This window comes from Ostrinia nubilalis, chromosome 4, assembly GCF_963855985.1.
Source record: "Ostrinia nubilalis chromosome 4, ilOstNubi1.1, whole genome shotgun sequence".
NCBI classification, from domain to species: Eukaryota; Metazoa; Arthropoda; class Insecta; order Lepidoptera; family Crambidae; genus Ostrinia; species Ostrinia nubilalis.
This window is the reverse complement of record NC_087091.1, coordinates 11,685,146-11,698,777: the sequence shown is the minus strand read 5'-3', so window position 1 is coordinate 11,698,777 and position 13,632 is coordinate 11,685,146.

Below are 13,632 nucleotides of genomic sequence, written 5' to 3'. Positions count from 1 at the left end.
AAGCGGTCGTGGGAACAGCGGAGCTCCCCTGCGCCCAAGCCGCTCTAAATCACCCGGCCTCATTAACTAAGTCCCTCTAACAGCGCCGCGGGCGCTTGCGCAATGACGTGATGACCACTTGATAGACTGAGAAGCTGATGATAATCACATAATACCAAAATGGTCTGTTATTAATGACAAACTGAGAAACGATGATAATGGTATAATGAGTGTAATTGAGGTGCTATTTATCGCACTCTATCCGTTTACTAAAAATAGAGCTAAAAGTTATTTTCATTTAAGCACAAGGTAACTCAAATACGAGTGTACCTTTTTATGAACAGTTTAAGTGTAATTACATTATCATAATAGCCCAAATAGTATGCTTTTAATGACATTTACTTCATAATATTTTAGGCTGATAGTTGTTGACCTGTCAGCGTATGATATATGCGCTCAATAAAACTAATGTAATGACACCCTGCGGCCCTGTACCTATTTAATGCATAGGTTAATCTTGATTTCATACTCAAGCTGTTCTGATGTACGTATAGTTTAAAAATAACAAGCAACTGTACTACGACAGATTTTTATACGTTCTTCACCAATAGAATATGGAGATTAAATAAAAGAACGAGGCTATAATTTTTAACGCTTAAATATAAAGTCTATCAAGTTGTTAGTCATACGGTTCTTATTATTATTCTATGGTCATACTGAAAACTCTCTGAAAGCTCTATCAGTGCTACCGGTACCTTTAACATCAGCACTCTAGAGGTTCTCAAGACAAATAAAAAGTACAAAGGCCTTTGCTTGCCTTATATTGTTGTGTATTCTGTTGATAAAAAATAAGTTGCTCAGATTATAATTGGCATCAAATTGAAGCAGGAAATCATCGCAGGAGCATCCTTGTGCTCGTGACTGCACGCGGAACTGTGCTTTACTGATCATTATCACTAAACGATCTCAGCCCATTATACGGTGATTATCAAAATTGTATCTAAATTGTTTATTAAATTGCAAGTAGTTCATAATTTTCCAGCACTTTATGGTGAGCGGTAAGCAGTCTTTTGCGTAGTAGCATTGTTAGGAAACCTTAAGTGGTCTTTGGACCATCATTTAGTGCAACTTAGTGTTACTTATTTTCAAATTCAGGATTCAGGATGTCGACATTGGTGAGTAAGACCACAGAATAATAATAAGTACTAGTAAGACGTACTATGCCTTTTTTTCCCGGAAGAAATTCTTTTCGCATCGAAATCGCTTCCACAGCAGCATCCTACCTGCTGCTGTGGAGGCTGTAGCAAGTTACGTTGATTCCTTTACGAATGGGAATTAGCACCATGCACCAAGTTAGGTATATTACCCACTAGCTTTCCGCCCGCGGCTTCGCCCGCGTGGAATTTTGTCTGTCACAGAAAAACTTTATCGCGCGCGTCCCTGTTTCAAAAACCGGGATAAAAACTATCCTATGTTCTTTCCCGGGACTCAAACTATCTCTATGCCAAATTTCATCAAAATCGGTTGCGAGGTTTAAGCGGGAAAGCGTAACAGACAGACAGACAGACAGACAGACAGACAGACAGACAGACAGACAGAGTTACTTTCGCATTTATAATATTATATAGTTGGGATTGGGATGGGATTAAACCTCCATGTGTTCGGAAATAGTAAGTATGTTTTCTTTGAAAAAGTCAACGTTAAAAGTTCCTTTGCAGGATTTGCCTTATTTTTAGGTATTGTTAATTTTTTACCGCAAAATATAGGTAAAACATCTTATCTTAGCCCAACGGGTTTGTTCAGTAGGTACCAATTTCAGCCAAGATTTTACTACTGATTAAATTGGTTTAACAAGATGGGTAATTCTCTCGTAAATGAAGTGCGCCAAAACAAGCGAGCACCGCCCGGACGCGTAAGAGTGGGCTCACTTTCGTTCCGGGCCTATTCTTAAATCTTTCCCACAATCAAGATGCCCCGATTGCCTCAGATAGTGAACACAACGAGCCTGAGTTCTTTGTATAATATCTCTAAGTGGAAGTAGGCAAGAAATAAGAACGCAATTTAATTTATGTCACTTACTCATGCGCTTTAACACAGCCATTACTAAGTTACAACATAATACCCATTAGGAATTTCCCCAGTAGTAAGCTAACTGATTGTAACTTTAATGAAAAAGATTAATCTGCACTCGTATAACTTGTTAAGTTTATTGTAGGAAGATTTCAAAAGTTCATTACATCCAAAAAGACGCGACGTGAATTACCTACCTACGCTTTTGCGATGTTGCAAAGTGTTTTATGACAAACATTTTAGTAAAGCTATATTCCTATCATAAAAAGGCAATAAAATACTCGCAAGTATACGAGCATTTACTGAAACATCCGTCCATATACAGCCGCTATCATTCATCACTACTTAGTTCGCGCCGCGATAATTATCAAAAACAGCGTGTCGCAACTCATTGCCCGTTTTCAGCGACTGACACTGAGCATTTTAGACAATTTACAAACTATTGATGCACGCGAGTGTCTAAAATATCATTGTTCGCGGATTGCAACACATTGTTGTCGATTATTTAACCGGGGACAATGTTGGTCGCACGCACGCCGCACCGCGCTTCTCACGCGCCGAAGGTCGCGGATAGCTTTGTTCTTACAACACGCTTTAAATAATTTGATTTCATAACTTTGGCGCCCTGAGGCGTGCCCCTAACGAGTGCTTCGACGTGAAACGTCAAGTCCAAACGCAAGATGCACCCATCTTCCACGCTGATGCATGTCAGGTCAACACCTTGCTTGTTGTACTTAAGTGCTCAACAAAAGCGAACCAAGGTAACGTAAAGTCGTGAACTTTAAAATACTGGAGCAATCATGAATGTAATTACAGTCTAAAAGATGTTTATAAAATACTATGTACTTATATAGTTTACGAATGAAGTTGAAATAACAAATAAACACATAGGCTGAGTTGCACCATCTTATTTTGACTTTAACAAACGTCAAAAAACTGTCAAACTCCATACAAAAAACACTGGTTATCGGTATAATTACGGTCAAAGTTAGGTGGTGCAACTCAGCCATAGTATGTAAGTAAGCACTTATTTATTAAACTCCAATAAAATAATGATCATAAAGTAAGTAGTAATTTTCTTATTCTTCATTTGAAACAAATTGACCATTAAAAGTAAACAAAAGCTCGTCAGGACTTGACTCATCAGAAACAATCAAGTCAAACGATTGTAATAGCGACGGTTGACCCTGAACATCCCAAATTAATGGTAACAACCAAACTTTACGCCGGTAATGGCAGGTGAAGATTACCAGGGCAAATGCGAAGAGCGCAGTCACGCTCGGACTGTGTAATACGCAATAATATTTCATCTAAGCTGTTTTTTATGCGCGAACATTTTATTTTGTCGTAAATAATTCAAATCGTGAGTCGTTTCGTTGATGGTGGTTGCACAAACGATGCAGTTTGCGATCTGTGCAAATATTTGGCTTCGTGCAGCTACATCTTTGCCGTGAGCTCGTCGCATGCTTGCGTCATTGGTGACTGCATCCGCTCGGTCATTTATGTAATATCGTGTCATACCACACATATATATTGGAAATGTTTAATTACTTAGTATTATAAATTAGTTTTTGTAATAACCGCAATTTTAGTAAGTATATTTAGGTACCTACTGATCATGATATTATGAAAATAAGCTAAGTAGATAATTAATATGGATAGAGCACCCTTTACCTACGTAACGCGCTTTAATAGTTTGTGATATAAAGGATTATTCTCATATGATGAGATACCTACTCGTACTACATATGCTCCACCTTAACGTCATGTATTATCAGTTCCCACACTGGTTAATAACTAAGTTTAAATTATTACTATAAATCATATACATCTAAATAAATAGACTCTCAAAGTTACAGACCCGTATCAGCTGCATCTATTATTTAACTTTCAGTCTGCAAATGTCGTGAGAACACACGGACAGACGTCTACACTTATTTATATTTGAGCAGATAACGTTATCGAGGCGACCCGAGGGCAGCGGCTGTGAAGAGGCTGTGGTGATTATATCGCTTACGCAAGCTGTCAATATAACTTATGTGCGAATTAGCTATGCAATGTTAATTAACTTAAAATTATGAAATTAGGCTAGCTTATTTACAAGATGTAATATAATTCGGTAAATTACTTATGGAAATCATACATGCGACACCTGTGAGCTTGTCCACGAGGTCACGAAAAAGATGTTACATACTAATTGAATCCCGGTATTAATTTAAGAATCAACAAATATTTTAATTGCTAGTGATTGGAACTGGTTTACCTTCTCAAAAATATGTAATGTAAAGTTGTCTGAAATAATTATTTAATCATACGAGTAATCAAAGGTCCAATGGTAAACTCTGTAGAGTTAGGCTCGACTAAACATTCAGAGGGTGTGTGTTCCACTTCCAGGGGATACTAATTTTGTACTTAATTTAAAATTTATGTAGATCACAGTGTATTAACTTGATGCCACATTCCAAAAAGAAATACTTAAACTGTTTTGTAGACCGTCAGTCTAATTCCGTATTTTGTAGAGCACGTTAAGCCGTTAGTCTGATTGATTGAATCATCTATGACGCCTCATTATAGACGAACACCAGGGTTATGTTATGACCTCAGTTTATCCCACACGCTAGAAGAAAGGGATGGCCCTTTATGGCAGCCTAGTCTTAGATAAGAGGGCAGCCTGCTTTCACTCGGCCGGCACATCACGCCGCGACCTCCGGCGGTGCCGCTTCCGCGCCGTCTGCGCATCGCGTGACCTCACTGACCCAAGGGTTGGCGCAAAGGAAGCGATAAAAGTTTACCCTATTTATTTATTTATTTATTTAGGACAACCAACAAGACAGACACAAGTACTTTTGGACGTACGTACTTTTCTATGTGGCTTCCTGAAAACTTATACAACTAGTCCAGTCATTATAGTAAGTTCACCTCGGAATTCGAGATACCCAGCTGTAAGTCTGTAAATACTTGTATATTGACACCCTAAAAGTTGTCTCAAAACCTACATATGGTAGAGTGTAAGCAACTATTAAATTTCAAGGTCAACGGTCACAAAAATCGGTTTTTTGCGCTTTTTTTTAGAAATATCTCGTTTCCTATGGGTTATTTGCTATTTGTATTTCTTATCAATATTGTAGAATACAAAATTTTCTACAAATTTAGTTTAAAAAATTTTTTTATACGGTGAACCGTTTTCGAGATTGCTTACACCCTACCATATGTAGGTTTTGAGACAACTTTTAGGGTGTCAATATACAACTATTTACAGACTTACAGCTGGGTATCTCGAATTCCGAGATTCTTACCTAATTTAAGCTTAAATGACTGGACTAAACTGGCTGTCTTAATTAAGGTAGGCGCGATGTTTTAATTCTATAAGTCGTCTCACAGATGTCAATGAAAATAAAATCATGTCTTCGTAGACATAATGCACCTGTGTTTAAATAGGATTAGTCTTAGAAATAATGGCTTTTTTGTGAAAAGAAATGCTACAAAGTCTTAATGAAAATACATTTTAGATCGCTCTATTTTCATTAAGTATTAATATCATGAATAAATCAAATAAATAATTGACTAAATTTAAGACCACGCAGGTACAACCATTATTGTTTTATGTAACTCTATGAACTTAATGTAGAACCTCTCGGGGCCAATCTACGTACTCGTACATAGACTGTCAACTAACAACTAAAGTATTACAATTGCAGACGATTGCCAGATCATCTATACCTAATTGCAGTACTATCGTGTATCAAACGCTTACAATAGCATAAACCCAGCTTGCATTCTTATTCGGCGTTCGGGGTCAATAGGTGGGAGATAGTTATCTTTCAAAATGTCAAAGCAGTTCATCGTGAAATTAATGTTACCTGATACGTTCAATTTGAAATGTCGCAATAACCATCGCTTGTTTGTGTACGTCTAATTCAGGCCAACACTTTTATTGGTGCAATGCAATGTTATGAGCCATTATTATAGTTCAAACAAAATTACGTGTCGTGTGAACGTGCTGTATGGAGAAGTAAGGCATTGATAAATATCTAAAGCTTTCGGTTAAGTAAATATAATATTTAGGGTAAATTATTTTTGAACTAAATGGGAGTGTAACTTTTCACTATGTGACTGTGATTGTGACTGACTACAAGGTGTAACACCTGTCTCTACATAAGTCTAATATTCTGCAGAATATGGGTCAACATGCATATTCTTGAATGGTTTTGCGATATCCATAATGACACGCAATGCACGTGAACGCACGCTGCGCAAACACATCCAATTTCCACTTTTCCGGAAACATTCTGTACAATTGGATATAGGTAAATTAATGCAAAAGCATCAAGCGTGATCAAAAATAATACATATTTTAAATAATAATACTATGTATGTATAACAACTTGATTAAATATGCACAAAAGCTATGAAAATGTAAGGTTGTCTTCCATTTATTAATTATAGAGTCTTAGTTCTCATCTCAATTTACAGCCTCAATTATACTGTCAAACTTTAAAGACTGGAAACAGATAAATAAATGCCGCAATCACATAATAGCTTCCAATAAACTAATATGTGGTAATGATATGTTTGAACGGCAATGGGCCAGGCTAAACACGATACAGCGATTCCCACACGGTAAAGATGCGCGCGCGCGTGTAAAAACGCTTACGCAAACAAATTCTTGCATGTCCCGTATGAATTGGTGGCTGCTGATTTTGATTAATTGATTTTATTATACCGTCTTATCGACACCACACAAACGACGATAATTCAGTAATTATTGATTTCATACATGCGTTGTGCTGACAATACAATACGATAATTAATTGCATTTGTGAACAGACAATGTGTAATGTAATAGGTATTTACTTAATTTGTACCTGCTTATTTTGTATTATTGAACATAAAAAAAAAACATTATTTACTATCTAATTAATAATTTTAAAAAAATATTGTAGGTCATACTACCCTACCTAAATGCAATAGATTAACAGAATGTAGAGTGGCTACCATGGTTAAGTCTAATTAATATAGATTGCTAAGCATGTTGAAGCTTCATTGTACCTACCTCAAACGCCTAAAATTCACAAATTACTTGCAAGAAATACAAAATTTGGAACTGTAGCTTCAGAATCATGACGTGTTTTCGTGCCTAGGCATTGACATGAATAAATAAACATTACGACAGCAAAACTCGCAGATGCTCCAAATAACAGAGTGCTTTTAAATTAAATTAAAACTGTGAATTTAAGCAACGAGGCACGAATATAATAAGTTCGTGGCTGGCACACGTGACGACCGCAGAAACGTTTTCGCCATCGTCTCAAATTGTGCAAGGCTTGAGTCCTCATGAATATACTTACACGAGGAATTGAAGAAGCACACCTATTGATCTTTGATTTACTTAGTTGTTAAAAACTTATTAGGTAATTTATAAAATTCATATTAGAGAACCCTAAAAATTTTCAAACGATTAACAATTCGTAATGTCTCAGGGCTATTGTAAAGTTCGTGATATTTAACATAGTTTCATTAGTGTTCCTGTGGCGTGCATGTACCTACTATGATTTAGTAGGTATCTAAATATAGTCATAGTGTAGGTAGGTATAACCAGAGTGCCAATTCAACTTCCTATGTAATTTTATAACTGAAAATCTTCTTTGTTACGGAATAGCTTCTTATCAATAGGTACTTAAATTATAATCACACGGTTATATGAAACTGTAAATTAAAAAGGTTTTGAGGCCGCTACCAGTCAACAAACCAGGAAATCATGGTCCCCTATCTTCAGCAGTGGTCATCCTGTGGCTGAAAATGATGATGATGACGATAAAGGTCTTGAGAATTTCACTGTATTATTAGCGCCATTCCATTGTAAAATATGTAAATAGTCGCCGAATGATCAGCATTCAGTTCGTGATAACCAATTTCGCTTCCTCACTACTAAAACGATTTTCCCATCATTAGATTTTTGTCTATTGACAATCAATCATTCTAGCGGATCTTCCGAACTTTATGCGGAAGTAGATCTGTATCATTAAATTGAATTAGGTAGGTACCCATTTCAGAGTCAGGCTTTAATAGTCGAAATCGTGAAAGACAATGGAGTCTCGGCGATATGATGAGTTATCGTCTATCACACGGATCGATCGCTCACAAAAGAATTGCATCGTGTCTAGATCACTTTCACAATCCATCTTCAGTATTAAATCATACTACTATTTACTCCCGATTTCTTCCTCTAGTTTTAAAACAGAAATATTTTTCATACAGGTAAGTAGGTAGTTATCCAACGATTTTAATTCCTACTGAACAAAAGCTCCTGAAAATCTCAAGATTTTAAAATAACCCTGGGATGAGAATGTGTGTGTACTGTTGTCGTTGTTTAAAATTGTACGCTCTATTCAAAAAAGTTCCAACGTAAAGTAGGATAGAAGATTATTTAAATTACCAATGTAACTTAAAAGTCATTCATTTCCACTCGGTCAATTAATAACAACTTATCGTAGCTCTATCAAATTCGAAGAGAACGTGAACCGTACCGAAATGATTTTATGTAATCGTATTATGTATGCGAAAGATGAGTGATGTGATGAACTGATGAACCTTGGAGTAATTTTTCAATAACTCATTCATCAGGTCAAGTGGTTAGATACTAGGTTGGTACCTACACAGTATACATTGTGGCGTTATGTATTTAGTAAATGTTTTTTTTTTGCAGAATGCAAAATTTCAGAAATTTTAATATGGCAGCAAGTGTGTATAAATATAGCAAGTTCCGTGCTTCACTTCATTTTAGCAAGTGGATTTTCTCTCTATCTTTTTCTTTGGACCTTGGATCCCACGTTATCTACCGCCAAAATGGAAAAGGAGATCATTAACTTTTTTTTCGTTGGCCGGCACTTTCAGATTTGGCCCAAAAATATCTCATTTCAGAAAAAGGTTACACATATTAGTATGAAGGCTATAATCGGACTCCAGTATAAAAATTTATGTACACCTACCTACTTAAGAAAAAATATGTACTTTTTGTAAATTTTTAGGTACATACCTACATTTCCCTAGTATACCTAACATGTTTCCCTTAATTCAAATCCGCGTGACTACAACCGCTGAAAATGTACATTGTCTGTCCTATCGTCATAAATCTTTTTCCAGGCTTGTCAAACTCGAGGTGATGGACATTAATGGACAATGCACAGCGAGCTTGTAAAGCCATGTAAATACAATTCCTTTTTAACGAGCCCTTTTATTAGATAATAATCAAAGAATTCTCGTGGTGGTGGCAAGTTCCGCATGCTTTTTGCTGGCATTTGCCTGACCTCTCCTTAGCGCTGGGAAATAAATACCATTTGGAGATGGCACAACGCCATGGGTGCGTTGTGACATCACGCCATAAAAGGGTGAAATGGGACTGAACGAACTTAAATGGTTGGATCACTTTAAAACTACTTTCGTGTAGGTGCTTACTGAAAATAGGTAGTTATTTTACCCTTTGAAACACATAAACCTGCGTCTAATTTAGATAAAGGTAGAGTCGAGTTCACAATACTATTATATCAAATCTCAATCCTATATTAAATGACTTAAAACATTCGCTTTTCATCAAGAAATACTTAATATCATCTAATGATAGAAATCAGACTGAAAAATTGGTGAAGTTAAATAAAAGTGCTGAAAAGGTAATGCCACGGCCACAAAACAGTTTAATAAAGGGTTTTAACTCACAGTGAGCATTTTTGTAATGTAACACTGCTAATTCCTAGTTTGAGATTTTTAATAAAACATTTGTAATATTGTTCCATTACCCGGTGAGAGAACACCTTTATGGACAAGACGACAATCGCTGTAACTGTTTTGTTTTTTCTCTAGTGTTTAGATTAACTGTTTCAGATTGTTCTGACTATTTTCCCGTAGCAATGAGGGTCAAGAACGCAAAAGATAAAAGCATCAAACCTCTACAAATAATGTCAAGGTTTTAATAAACTTCATACCATGCATACCTATTGTTCAATTAACTAAGTAGCTACTCTTCCTAAACTACTGTTACCTATTAGCATCTGTTATAATAGTAAGGAGCTTTCTATAAAATAAGTATAACTAAGACTTGGACGAGTATCTAAGTAGTAATTAACCTTAATTAGATTAATTCATCCGGTCATCTGATATGTATAATAGGTAAGTAAATATAATTCCGATCACCAAATAAATATTTGATAAAATATAAAAAACGAGTAAGGAAGAGTAATAAAATTATAATTGGCTACTGTAAAAAGCATCTTATAGAGGACAGTAATAATTATAGAGATGGTATCCTTGCTTAGTTAAGATATTTCAATATAGATACCTACCTTCGTGTTTATCCGCCTCGTCAAGGCCTAATGCGATGCCAGCATCCTCCGTGGGTACAACATCCTTTCACGACGTACAAACTGTATGACTCGTTTTATAAATAACCAGCTTTAGGCAAATAATATTTTGTAATGACTTAGGAATTTAGTTAACCTAGATTTCATTCAATGTAATTTTAAAATTTCTAAAAATGCTATACAGTGTGTCCCAAACAGTGGCGGCGTAGCATGGGTTGGCACCCGGGGCGATCACCCCCCCGTCACAAGTCTTAAGGCACCCCCTGGTACCCCCCAGAATTTCGAAGATTGAAAGACAATCGCACCCCCTACCCCCCCTTATCATGACATACACCGCAGATTTGCCACGCAGATGTGCCAGTGAGTAGTGTCAAGCCGAAGCCCAGGGGGAGCATCACTGGGGCTACCCAAATCACCGTGACTTTTGATAGTTTTCGAGTTATGATTTAATTTTGTTTTTACAACATAGTTTACAACATAACGAGGATTTTAGTTTACATTCGTGTTATGGATGTAAATACTTCTGAATAAGCTAGGCCCATTATTCATCTAATAATAATAAAAAAAGCAAGCATGTAACTTGAATATTCGCGCCGCAGTGACCAAAAAAATGCCTATTCACCGAAAACAATCATAACTCGAAATCTATCAAAAATCGCGGAACATACATGGGGGTGATTTGGATAGCCCTAGTGATGTTCTACCTTTGAACTTCGGCTTAACACTACTTTTTGTGACATGCTGTATATTTTACCACCACAACCGTTACTTCCATTTACAGTTAACGCACTGTTATTTGGAACTTATGAAATAATACCCAAATAGGGGAGAAGTACCAAATACTGGATACTTTTTGAAAACTTAAAAAAAAACTCATACAAATTCAAAAATTTATTCATTAATTGCACTAAAAATTATTGCGTATCATTATACTTTAAGTTAGTAAACCAAATTATGTCTTAACTCTTTTATTTATTTTTATAAATAAATATTTATCCAAAATGGCACAAATCAATCATGAAATTTTGTGTACCCTAATTCTGGATACTGTATCTTCCTAATATTGGATATCCCATAATAGGATAACAATTTAATATGGAGGCCTGTTTTCAGCAGTGGACGTCCTATGGCTGAGATGATGATGATGATGATGGTCGCGGTAGCTAGTTTATTAGGTAACTGAATTATTTTGTTATTTATAGCTAGTTTTTTTTTTAATTTTTTTATCCACAACGAGGAATCTCTTGGCCTGTATCTCATCTGATGGTAAGTGATGATCAGGCCGAAGGTGAAAGCGAGCTTCACCCGGAATCCTCAACCACGGAGGAACTGGCTCTAACTGCCGGATCTAATGCTGTTAACATTGTTGTTATGGCGACAGACTTAGGTAAGGTAGTTAGTTAGGTAGTTATAAAGCTAATTTGCGAACGTCGAAAGCTCTCAAGCCATGACAACTGTTGACCATCAGTAAACAGTAGTTAATAAGCTCCTTTTCCATTTCAGGATAAAAAGTAGCTTTTCGTCCTAGCATCGTTTTAATTAACTGGTCTATTGTTTTATATCGGTTTTTCACAGCTTTTTAATGTTGATCGAGCCCCGCGAAAAGCTTTGGATGCTTTTAAATTTCCATGTCCTTATTAATATAGCATTTTATGCATGTCACACTGTCAGAAGAATAATAAATGCTACAATTTATTTAGGTACCCTTATACTGGATACCCAGTATTGGGAATAGCTAGGTATCCAATATTGAGGTAACTACCTATTTTTACAAAAACCGTTATGAAATTTTTAACCTATTCCAATTATCGAGAAAACGCATTTAATATGCTTCAATAACTTTATACCTGACTATTATTACTATCACTAAAATAAAAACATCACTTATCATAGTTTTATTGCCTCCTGAAGTCAATATCAAAAATAAAACGACGAACGAAAAACGCACTTTAAAATTTGATTGCCAAGTAAAGAGAGATATGGCGATGCCGTTTAGGAAACGACCCCTAACATTGCATTGACCAACTGGTTTTAAATATTTCATGAAGATAGCGTTGTTACTTTTTCAGTAATTGGAGTATCCAGTATTGCGCACGTATCCAATATTCGGTTCCGCTCCCCTACAGTTCATAATTTTTCACTCAGGTCCGAAAGGTTAATTTCACAGAGGTGATATTTTGATCCTTCGTTGACATCATAAAAGATAGTTACTAACTAGTTGTTGACCCTATTGGCAGAATTAACAATTCTATAATGGTATGGTATAATGGTAGGTACCTACATTACCTTATTAGCAGGTCGGTCAATTTTAGTTATGAATTGGGCAGTTAAAATAAATATTTATTTTTTCTTATATTATTTTTTATCATCGTAGGAGAAGAGTTGGTACCTATGTGAGGCGTAGTTTTCCATAACATTCATCATACATGATATGTTGCTTGAATTGCTTGTAAAAATTAAAAACACCCTTGAACTTTGGCCCGACAATGAGAAAAACAATAATGAGCCGGCATCGACAACCCTTCACTTCTAGGGGAAGCCCGGGCAGCGCGGATAAGTTAAGGAAAAACAAAAAAATAACACAGAAATACTTAACTTAGGAACAACCTTTATTTTTCATTTATGGCACATATAATCACAATTGCAATTGTAAAGTTAAAAGTAGCAAAATATAATATCTTCATACTTAATTATTACTATTTCTAAACCTCTTCCATTATCCGCTTTACCCGACCCGGTCGGGTAAAGTGGATAAGCTACGTCGGGTATAGCATATTAGGCAGTAACTCCTGACAGTCATCGCAGAAATAACTGTCAAGTCCATCATAATAACGTACAATTTTAATGTGCCCAACGGTGGCACTCTGAGCATTGGATCCAGTCCTCTATGGGTGGATCCATTTTACTATCATTTTTTTTGTATTTTGTTGCTTGTTTGCTTTTAACTGGTGTAGAAGTTAATACCATTTACGTTTCTTATTTGTTTTACGTTTATACTTAAACACTATTCTGAAAAGAAAAGAAAAGAAAAATAAAATACAAGTTACTCATACAAGGATAAGTTATCCGCTTTGCCCTATCCGCTTTGCCCAAAACGTGTATTTTTAAACATGCCTTTTCTTAACATTTCAATACCGGTTTAATGTAATACTAATATTAAAAATATTACTAGAAAACATTGTTAATCAGCAAAACTAAATCGTTCTTGGGTTAGCTAACAGTAAAAACA